General features: G+C 33.7%; 1 protein-coding gene across 1 annotated transcript in view; it reads right to left on the bottom strand.

The window, feature by feature from the left end:
• The window catches only part of LOC106054736 (noelin-3-like), a 94,686-nt gene extending 83,499 nt beyond the window's left edge, over positions 1-11,187 (bottom strand). Inside the window, exon 1 of the mRNA XM_056005346.1 lies at positions 10,250-11,187. The gene's annotated coding sequence lies outside the window, so the exon portion shown is untranslated. The remainder of the gene's footprint in view (positions 1-10,249) is intronic.
• Positions 11,188-11,417: the final 230 nt, after the last annotated feature.

An 11,417-nucleotide genomic window follows, 5' to 3' on the forward strand; every position in this document is an offset into this window, starting at 1 on the left:
GACACAAATTGAAGACAAAGAAGTCGCTCTAAAAGTGTCCAACTAATACTGGTACAGACACAACTTGAAGACAAAGATGTCGCTCTAAAAGTGTCCAACTAATACTGGTACAGACACAACTTGAAGACAAAGAAGTCGCTCTAAAAGTGTCCAACTAATACTGGTACAGACACAAATTGAAGACAAAGAAGTCACTCTAAAAGTGTCCAACTAATACTGGTACAGACACAACTTGAAGACAAAGATGATGCTCTAAAAGTGTCCAACTAATACTGGTACAGACACAAATTGAAGACAAAGATTATGCTCTAAAAGTGTCCAACTAATACTGGTACAGACACGAATTGAAGACAAAGATGTCGCTCTAAAAGTGTCCAACTAATACTGGTACAGACACAAATTGAAGACAAAGATGTCTCTCTAAAAGTGTCCAACTAATACTGGTACAGACACAAATTAAAGACAAAGTTGATGCTCTATAAGTGTCCAACTAATACTGGTACAGACACAACTTGAAGACAAAGATGTCGCTCTAAAAGTGTCCAACTAATACTGGTACAAACACAAATTAAAGACAAAGTTGATGCTCTAAAAGTGTCCAACTAATACTGGTACAAACACAAATTAAAGACAAAGTTGATGCTCTAAAAGTGTCCAACTAATACTGGTACAGACACAACTTGAAGACAAAGATGTCGCTCTAAAAGTGTCCAACTAATACTGGCACAGACACAACTTGAAGACAAAGATGTCGCTCTAAAAGTGTCCAACTAATACTGGTACAGACACAAATTGAAGACAAAGATGTCACTCTAAAAGTGTCCAGCTAATACTGGTACAGACACGAATTGAAGACAAAGATGTCACTCTAAAAGTGTCCAACTAATACTGGTACAGACACAAATTGAAGACAAAGATGTCTCTCTAAAAGTGTCCAACTAATACTGGTACAAACATAAATTGAAGACAAAGATGTCGCTCTAAAAGTGTCCAACTAATACTGGTACAGACACAACTTGAAGACAAAGATGTCGCTCTAAAAGTGTCCAACTAATACTGGTACAGACATGAATTGAAGACAAAGATGTCGCTCTAAAAGTGTCCAACTAATACTGGTACAGACACAAATTGAAGACAAAGATGTCACTCTAAAAGTGTCCAACTAATACTGGTACAGACACGAATTGAAGACAAAGATGTCACTCTAAAAGTGTCCAACTAATACTGGTACAGACACAAATTGAAGACAAAGATGTCACTCTAAAAGTGTCCAACTAATACTGGTACAGACACAAATTGAAGACAAAGATGTCACTCTAAAAGTGTCCAACTAATACTGGTACAGAAACAAATTGAAGACAAAGATGTCGCTCTAAAAGTGTCCAACTAATACTGGTACAGAAACGAATTGAAGACAAAGTTGATGCTCTAAATGTGTCCAACTAATACTGGTACAGACACGAATTGAAGACAAAGATGTCGCTCTAAAAGTGTCCAACTAATACTTGTACACACACAACTTGAAGACAAAGATGTCTCTCTAAAAGTGTCCAACTAATACTGGTACAGACACAACTTGAAGACAAAGATGATGCTCTAAAAGTGTCCAACTAATACTGGTATAGACACAAATTGAAGACAAAGATGTCTCTCTAAAAGTGTCCAACTAATACTGGTACAGACACGAATTGAAGACAAAGATGATGCTCTAAAAGTGTCCAACTAATACTGGTACAGACACAAATTGAAGACAAAGATGTTGCTCTAAAAGTGTCCAACTAATACTGGTACAGACACAAATTGGAGACAAAGATGTCGCTCTAAAAGTGTCCAACTAATACTGGTACAGACACAACTTGAAGACAAAGATGTCGCTCTAAAAGTGTCCAACTAATACTGGTACAGACATGAATTGAAGACAAAGATGTCGCTCTAAAAGTGTCCAACTAATACTATTACAGACACAACTTGAAGACAAAGTTGATGCTCTAAAAGTGTCCAACTAATACTGGTACAGACACAACTTGAAGACAAAGATGTCTCTTTAAAAGTGTCCAACTAATACTGGTACGGACACAACTTGAAGACAAAGATGTCGCTCTAAAAGTGTCCAACTAATACTGGTACGGACACAAATTGGAGACAAAGATGATGCACTATGTTCGTTTTTTACGTATTCTTTATTTGTACTTGGAAAAAGACATTTTTACGTTGTTCTTAGTTCATCGCGACATTCTAATATCTATTCTAATAGATTTCAAGATAGTATACAGCGTGACAGGGCTTCTGTAATGCTTAACAATTATTTTTTTTTATTTATCCAGACCAAACATTGACCGCTATTTATTTTTGAATTGTTACTTTTCCGTGAAAAAAATTACTTTGTCCCAGTTAGATTTGATTTGATTTTGATTTTAGGCACATCGGCACAATTTAGGCCATGTCGTGCCTGCATACCCTTAAGGACTACTCTCTCTCTACATAACAAGGGCTAAATTCTATACAGTTAAATCATTAAAATCAAGGTCTATTCACAGTTAAAATAGTAAAGTTAGTAAAAATTGAATAATTTGGTAAGTGAGTTCTTACAGAAAACCATAGACCACTAAAGTATACAGGTTCTAACAGTAAACCATAGACCACTGTACAGGCTCTAAAAGTAAACCATAGACCACTGTAGTGTACAGGTTCTAAAAGTAAACCATAGACCACTGTAGTGTACAGGTTCTAAAAGTAAACCATAGACCACTGTAGTGTACAGGTTCTAAAAGTAAACCATAGACCACTGTAGTGTACAGATTCTAAAAGTAAACCATAGATCACTGTAGTGTACAGGTTCTAAAAGTAAACCATAGATCACTGTAGTGTACAGGTTCTAAAAGTAAAACATATAGTACTATACAGGTTCTAAAAGTAAACCATAGACCACTATACAGGTTCTAACAGTAAAACAAAGACCACTGTACAGGTTCTAAAAGTAAAACATATACTACTATACAGGTTCTAACAGTAAAACAAAGACCAACGTACAGGTTCTAAAAGTAAACATATAATACTTTACAGTTCTAACAGTAAAACAAAGACCACTGTACAGGTTCTAAAAGTAAAACATATACTACTATACAGGTTCTAACAGTAAACCGTAGACCACTGTACAGGTTGTAAAAGTAAACCATAGACCAATATACAGGTTCTAAAAGTAAACCGTAGACCACTGTACAGGTTGTAAAAGTAAACCATAGACCAATATACAGGTTCTAAAAGTAAACCATACACCACTGTACAGGTTCTAAAAGTAAACCATAGACCAATATACAGGTTCTAAATGTAAAACATAGACCACTGTAGTGTACAGATTCTAAAAGTAAAACATTGATAGATCACTGTACTGGTTCTAAAAGTAAAACATAGACAGTACAGGTTCTAAAAGTAAAACATAGACCACTGTAGTGTACAGGTTCTAAAAGTAAAACATAGACCACTGTAGTGTACATGTTCTATAAGTAAAACAAAGACCACTGTAGTGTACATGTTCTAAAAGTAAAACATAGACCACTGTAGTGTACATGTTCTAAAAGTAAAACATAGACCACTGTAGTGTACAGGTTCTAAAAGTAAAACATAGACCACTGTAGTGTACAGGTTCTAAAAGTAAAACATTGACCCCTGTAGTGTACATGTTCTAAAAGTAAAACATAGACCACTGTAGTGTACAGGTTCTAAAAGTAAAACATAGACCACTGTAGTGTACAGGTTCTAAAAGTAAAACATAGACCACTGTAGTGTACAGGTTCTAAAAGTAAAACATAGACCACTGTAGTGTACAGGTTCTAAAAGTAAAACATAGACCACTGTAGTGTACATGTTCTAAAAGTAAAACATAGACCACTGTAGTGTACAGGTTCTAAAAGTAAAACATAGACCACTGTAGTGTACATGTTCTAAAAGTAAAACATAGACCACTGTAGTGTACAGGTTCTAAAAGTAAAACATAGACCACTGTAGTGTACATGTTCTAAAAGTAAAACATAGATTACTGTAGTGTACAGGTTCTAAAAGTAAAACATAGACCACTGTACAGGTTCTAGATGTAAAACATAGACCACTGTAGTGTAAAGGTTTTAACAGTAAAACATAGACCACTGTAGTGTAAAGGTTTTAACAGTAAAACATAGATCACTGTAGTGTACAGATTCTAAAAGTAAAACAAAGACTACTGTACAGGTTCTAAAAGTAAAACATAGACACTATACAGAAGGCATGTCAAACTCGATAAGGTGTATGGGCCGCATAAAAAACTTACTATGGCCTGAGGGGCCGCAGCCAAAAATCATTTGCAAAATAGCTTAATAGTTTTATGTAAATTAGAAATAATACAATATAATACAATAATTAATGGCATACCTGTCCCTTAGCTAAATTTGTAGTACAATTTAGTAATTAAAAATTACTATGATTGCGCATTTTTAGCGGCCCCCGTAAGGGGAAAAAGCCGCTATTAGGTTTGTGCAAAATGTCCGTCTGTCCGTCTGTCACACTCAGATCTCGAAAACTAGAAGAGATATGAAAAATATTATTTCATCATTAAATCCGGCTTGAAAAGTTTAGGTGCAACGGCTACTTTTGGCAAACCGTTTAATTTATAAAATTAATTATGCAAGCGATTTTTTTCATAAAAATACACCAATTCTAAAACAATTACGTAAATGTAAGGGAGGCAATGTTACAATATGCTAACAAAGATGGACAATTTTTGTGTATTTTCAGTATCACTAAGTCAAATATATTTTTAAAATGTACAGGAAATGTTTACAACAAATACAAATAATAGTTAAAGACGTTTTTTCTGGTCAACTAGCTGCTAAAATTAAAAGAAAACATTTCTGTTTGTTTATAAAGGCTAATAATGCACTTTGTATGTAAATATCACGCACATTTTTTTAAATGGACTTTTTATGCAGCGATTTTCGTGCAGTAGCGTAACGTCGCAACATAATCAGGTGCTAAACCAATTCCTTAAACTTTTTTTAAAAATCAGATTTTATTTATTTTTTGTTTAGTGCCCCCATCCGAATAAAAGAAGCTTATTTTTGTGCGTTTTTTCTGTTGGTCGGTCTGTCCGTCACGATTAGATTTAAAAAACTAGAACTCTAAAAGCTATTGAAAATCTGATTTCCCTTTAATGTTCCTCCCATAACATCTCAATAGTTTTAAGTATCTAAAATTGATTGTTCCGGATTTTTTTGTGCAAAACTAATCAACGCCAACAAATGTTTGTTTGCTCTTCTAACTTATATTACGTTCAATTTCCATGCTTAAACGTTGCAAAACACATTATCAATAATATGTTGTTCCGTTTTTTATGTAAATAGCATATTAATGCTAAATCATAATCTCTATACTGACTTATATTTCATTAAGTGTAAAAATGTTCCGGATATTGTTTTATAAAACATGAATTATGCCTAATGATTGTTTGAAATCGCATAAGGCTTTTAAAAAAAGTAATTTACTAGAATTGATTACTGAAAATTACTTTTTAGACATTTAATTTTCTTGTAAAACATAACATAGAAGTTTTGTAATCGATAAAGAAAGTTCCGGATTTTGTTTCTTACAAATCGTCGCCAGAAATTTCCGAATTTATTTAAAAATCTACTAACGCCAAATAATTGTTTGAACTCCCTCTTCTAATTAATAAACAAATAATCTTCTCATTTACGAAATAATGTTTTTACGGATTTTTATGAAAAATATTTTAACTCACTACTCTCTTACAGTACATTTAACTTTCTACCTAAAACATTAAAAAATCTAATTATCGTTAATATTATGTTCCGATTTTTAAGGAAAACATAATCCAAACACCAAAGTAAGGTATGAAAATCTCTCCACGTGGCTGTAGTACATCTAATTTTTATACGAGACCATCCAAAAAATTTAATTAACAGTATTACATTTATCTGAAATTCTCTTTTTCTTTTACTATTTATACAAACATCCGGAACAATCTATTATATAAACTTTTCAATTGTGTTCATACCTAAAAATTATTGCGATGTTTTGAAACGTAAAATAAAGGTTAATCAATTTTTAATAACTTTTAGTTGTTTTTTTTTATATCAAGATAACGGACAGACCGACTGACAGACAAAACGCAAAAACAATGTGGCTTTGATCCTTTTTAAATAATATCTATTAGAACTCAGTGCACCAATGTCTATGAACCCTCGTTAAATATCTCGTGTAAATAAAGACATTTTTTTTTATGGTACCGGTACTAGCCTATTGTGAGGTAATGGAATTTTTTTTCTTTGACGTCATATGAATGGACTCTTTAAATGTAATGTTAAAAGAACGCACTCGGTGCACCAATGTCTATTAACCCTCGAAAAAATTGCTTGTATTAATGAAAACATATTTTAGTCTAACTAAGCCGTGTGACGTAGTGTTTTTTTTCCTTTGACGTCACATGGAATGAATTCTTTAAATGAAATGCTAAAAGAACGCACTCGGTGCACCAATGTCTATGAACACTCGAGAAATGGCTCGTGTTGATAAAGGTGATTTTTAGTCTAGCTAGGCCTTGTGACGTAGTGTTTTTTTTTTCCTTTGACGTCATATGGAATGAATTCTTTAAATGAAATGCTAAAAGAACGCACTCGGTGCACCAATGTCTATGAACACTCGATAAAAGGCTCGTAATGATGAAGGCGATTTTTATTCTAGCTAGGCCGTGTGACGTAGTGTTTTTTTTCCTTTGACGTCATATGGAATGAATTCTTTAAATGAAATGCTTAAAGAACGCACTCGGTGCACCAAAGTCTATGAACACTCGATAAATGGCTCTTATAGATGAAGGCGATTTTTAGTCTAGCTAGGCCGTGTGACGTAGTGTTTTTTTTCCCTCTGACGTTATATGGAATTAATTCTTCAAATGAAATGAAAAAAAGAACTCGGTATAGTAATGTTTATTAAGCCTCGTTATGTGACTCGCGTTTAAAAAAGGAATGATATCTTGATTTAGATCTAATCTAGATTTTTTAAACTAGATCTAGATTTTTATTACAGTATATCTAGATCTGGATTTATATTCTAATTAAAATTATTTTAGAGTCTAGATCTAGAATTTCTAGATCTAGTTTAGACTAAAATAGACTAGATTAAGATGTAGAATTTCAATTTCTAAACTTAAAGTGTAAAAAAAAAGTGTAGATTTTCATTTCCAAACGTTTTGATCAATATTGTAATGTTTTAATATACTAAAACTAATCTACTATTTTTTTATTAAATTTAAATTTAAATTTACGGCAAATGAATCTCTGAAACATTATTACTTTTGACCATCGGATGGCTGCCTGGTCGTGCGGTTTGCGCGCTGGACTGTCGTTCAGATTTATGGATGGCCCAGGGTTCAAACCCTGCCCGCTCCCATCCCCCGTCGTCCTGCGGGAGGTTTGGACTAGGAAGTAATTATCTTCAACTCTGAAGGAACATCCGAAACGTGTAAAACATTTTACATCAAAATTAAATCACCTCTTGAATATTATTTGCGAATATGCAGATCCGACAGGGATCCGACTACGACGGGGGCCGCCTCTGAGTTTGTGTAACACAAACTCTCTTTGTAATCTTGTTTTCTTTGTCCTGATACTTGGCATCTTACTGGGATACAAGTTTATTAATATCGGGTGGAAGTTTGTTTGTCACTGACACTATCATCACTGAAGACAAATTTTGATCAGATAATCTCGAACGGTGAGGTGATTTGTAGCTTTCATTATAGAAAAGTACTGCTCACAGAGATCAGTGCTTTCAAAAATAGCTAGAATTCTGGCTGCAAATTTCCGCAATTCAACGTACCGTTTAGGTAAATAACTAAATTTTGGCGCAGCCAGCTCTTTATACTTCTCTTTCAACAAAGAGCTCTAGTTGCACATTACCAGCAGCATTTTCAGAAGCAAATGAAAATGGAGATAAAAACAACGAAAATTCTTGCTCGTATGAAACGAAGTCATGAAAACGGCCAGTGGAAGCATCTACTAACGATTCCAGGTGTAAGACATATTTACCAAATGTTGTAGCCGTATTTAATCTTTTTAGTTCCTGACACGTTGAGAAGTGAACAAGATTTTCTCTTCATATTTGGTTTATCCACAGTCGTAATTTTGCTTGAAAGCACTTCACATGATCACACGCAGTTGTGACAATTTAGTCTTTACTTTGAAGTTTCAAATTCAAGTCTTGCAGGTGACCAGTGAGATCAATTGCAAATGCCAAATCCTGAACCCATTCGTCAGTATGGAAATGTTCAACAGGTTCACCTTTCATATTCAGAAACAATACAATTTCTTCACGCAGTACAACAAATCTCTTCAATTCTATATGACATGAGAGCCAGCAGACTTTGTGTCCAATATCATCCAGAAACATTGAACATAGGCGAGGATTTAAGCCACGGCACTAATAAAATTGATATTGACTGAAACCAGTCTTATGACATGTTGGAATTGGAATTGCTTTGTGCGTTATGTTTATTGTGTGAATGATGCACTGAAAATGAGCAAATTTAAAATTAGCATTGGTCTCTCTTATTTTTGCAAGTAGCTTTGCATCAAAACCATTTCATAATGGTTAGTGCGCCATCCGTTGTTAGACTAGCCAGCTTTACCAAAGGTAAATTGTACTGCAATATCACCTGTTATTTCTTCCTCGCTTGTTGTGGCCTTATGCTCAGAACAGAGAACAAGGAGCTCCTACTGTATCTCACGGTACATCAGTTGACTCATCGAGAGCCAATGAAAATAATTCAAAATCTATTTTGTTCTTTAATTGTTCACGCGAGCTGATTGACATGTCATTTATTCTATCTGCCACAGTGTTCATAGTTAACGCAATTACTTTGAATACTTTTCACCTTTTCTGGACAAATTACTTCGGCAGCTTTAACGATACACTCCTTCATAAAATTCCTTTCACTAAATGATTTGCTATGGCTTGCAATTAAGTTTGACAAAATGTAGATGGCTTTCACTGCAGACTCAATCTCGTTGTTCCGTTTCACAAATACAATTCTTCACTTCAAGTAACTTGTCATCTTTTATTTTCCAGTGTAATAGTTTAACATTATTTTGATAATTTTTGAGGTGACCAAGCGGGCCGCATGCAAGGTGGTCGCGGGCCGCATGCGGCCCCCGAAAGCCGTGTTTTACATGCCTGCTATACAGGTTCTAACAGTAAACCATAGTCCAGGGTACATTTAATGTTTGGGAAACAAAGACTCAGGCGACATACAATACTTTAAGAAAACATAGATTTTAGTTTAAATAAATAAAAGGTTTGATTAGTGAACATGTAAAAGGGAATGAGATAACAACAGTGGAGGGAAAATAATAAAAAAAAACATAGTGATGGGATATTATGATCAATAATAAGACTTCCAAAGTTTATTAGACAATGTAAAAAAAACAACAGTAGTATCAACACGTGGTGGATAAAGTTACAAAAAAATATGCAATTAAATACATTAGAGGTCAATTCCCAAGTGGGAAATAACAAAGCAAATTAAGATCTAGTCACGTGGATTTCTCTTATTAGTGATATATAAACCTTGATTACTAATGAAACATTTTATTTTTCAACATAAAACATCTTCTACGTGAACTATTGACACTAAAGTTCTACACAGCATACAGAATTCGATGGTCGTCATTCAGACGAACCTCATACTATTAAGAACACGACCAATTGGTTCAATTACTGGCTAATAGAAATATTATTCCGAGAACCTATTTACTTCGCTTGCTAATAAAATACTAGATTTCAATTAACATTCCCCACTTTGCCTGAAGTAGTTCTAGGTTCTGGGTAAAGCTAGTCAAGTTTCTATTCTAAAGCCATTCAATTATTTTAAATACATTTATACTTTCAGTTCTGTTACCTTTCTCATCTCTTCTAAACAAAAATACGATATAGTTGTAACAAAGTTGCGTATAGATCACATTATGTAACCAAAAACTTGGACACATATAGAGTCGAAGTCAGTGTGTGTATTTAGATCTATTGAGTTTAGGGAGAAAATAATATTTGGGTTTTAAACCTACATAAGTAAATATAAGTCATTAGTCAGGACACAAAAATAAGATCCATAACTATTTGTTCTTCAATAGCAATAGTAATTTTAGCCTACGTGTATTTATGACACATAGATCCATTGTCTAAGACTAAATATCTGATTAGAACAACTTACCAAATTGTCTGGAGGTCACTTCAACATTGGACAGAAACGAAAGCAGAGACTCCCCTCGCGTCACACACTTGGTCTCGGAAGTATTGATGTGACCTCTTGACTGAGAACTAGGAGGACTTTAGGAGATATTCTCTGCTCTGTTTCTTTTAGAATTTTAAATAATAATTGTTATTATTGTCCGTAAGGAAATTTGTCTTACAATTTGTGCATTACACCAAACAAAACATTGTAACTATAAAAAAACAAATGTACATTCACACAAGACTCACTCATAATTTACATGTGAAAAGTTTATATCAGATTGTTTCTATTTAATGATTTGAATGCCAGGGGAACAAGAGTGTTTGTGTCTGTTTGTCTTTGCTATCGGTGTCTTCTATCTCTTTTGTGATGGTAAAATCACAAAATCCTGACCCAAAGGGTGATTTTTAGCGGCCCCCGAAAGGGGAAAAGACGCTATTAGTTTTATGTGAAATGTCTGCCCGTCTGTCTGTCCGTCCCGTTTAGATCTTGTAAACTAGAAGAGATAGTGAAAATCCAACATCATAATATTTTAGTCCATTCAAAGTTCTGATGCAACGGCTACTTTTTTCTTTTCTAAAAGCGAAAAATCTAATTTATTAAATTACTTAAACAAACAGTTTTTTCATAAAAATACACCACTTTTACAACTATTCACTATTAATAGTAACAAACACTGGAGGCTCTTTAATAGGAGGAGATAGCCAATTTGGCATATTTTTAACGCATTCATGCAAACGTTTTGTTTTTTTACATTTGTATTGCTAAGTTAAGTAATTTCTGTCATACTAGCTACTACATTTACAGAAAAAAAATGTTTACTTTTTTTTTTAAGAGAAAATATCTATTTAGTATGCATATAAGTTGGACGTAATTTAAAACAATTAATAAGTCATTTTTCATATTATCGCCACCAGAGAACTGTTAACTAAATGATTTTTTTTTTTTTTTTTGAGGAATTAGATCAATTAGATATTCATCATAATACATCAGTTAGGCCAGATTCACATTTAACTTCACATTCACCTATCCTTAGGTTCGCTGGACCGCTGGGGCACCACACAAGATCTGTCAACCTTCTTTCTCCATTCTTCTCTGTCATTTGTCTTTAATCGAATTTAATTCTGATGTTCTTTCTGAAAATATT

This window comes from Biomphalaria glabrata, chromosome 12 (assembly GCF_947242115.1).
Source record: "Biomphalaria glabrata chromosome 12, xgBioGlab47.1, whole genome shotgun sequence".
Taxonomy (NCBI): Eukaryota; Metazoa; Mollusca; class Gastropoda; family Planorbidae; genus Biomphalaria; species Biomphalaria glabrata.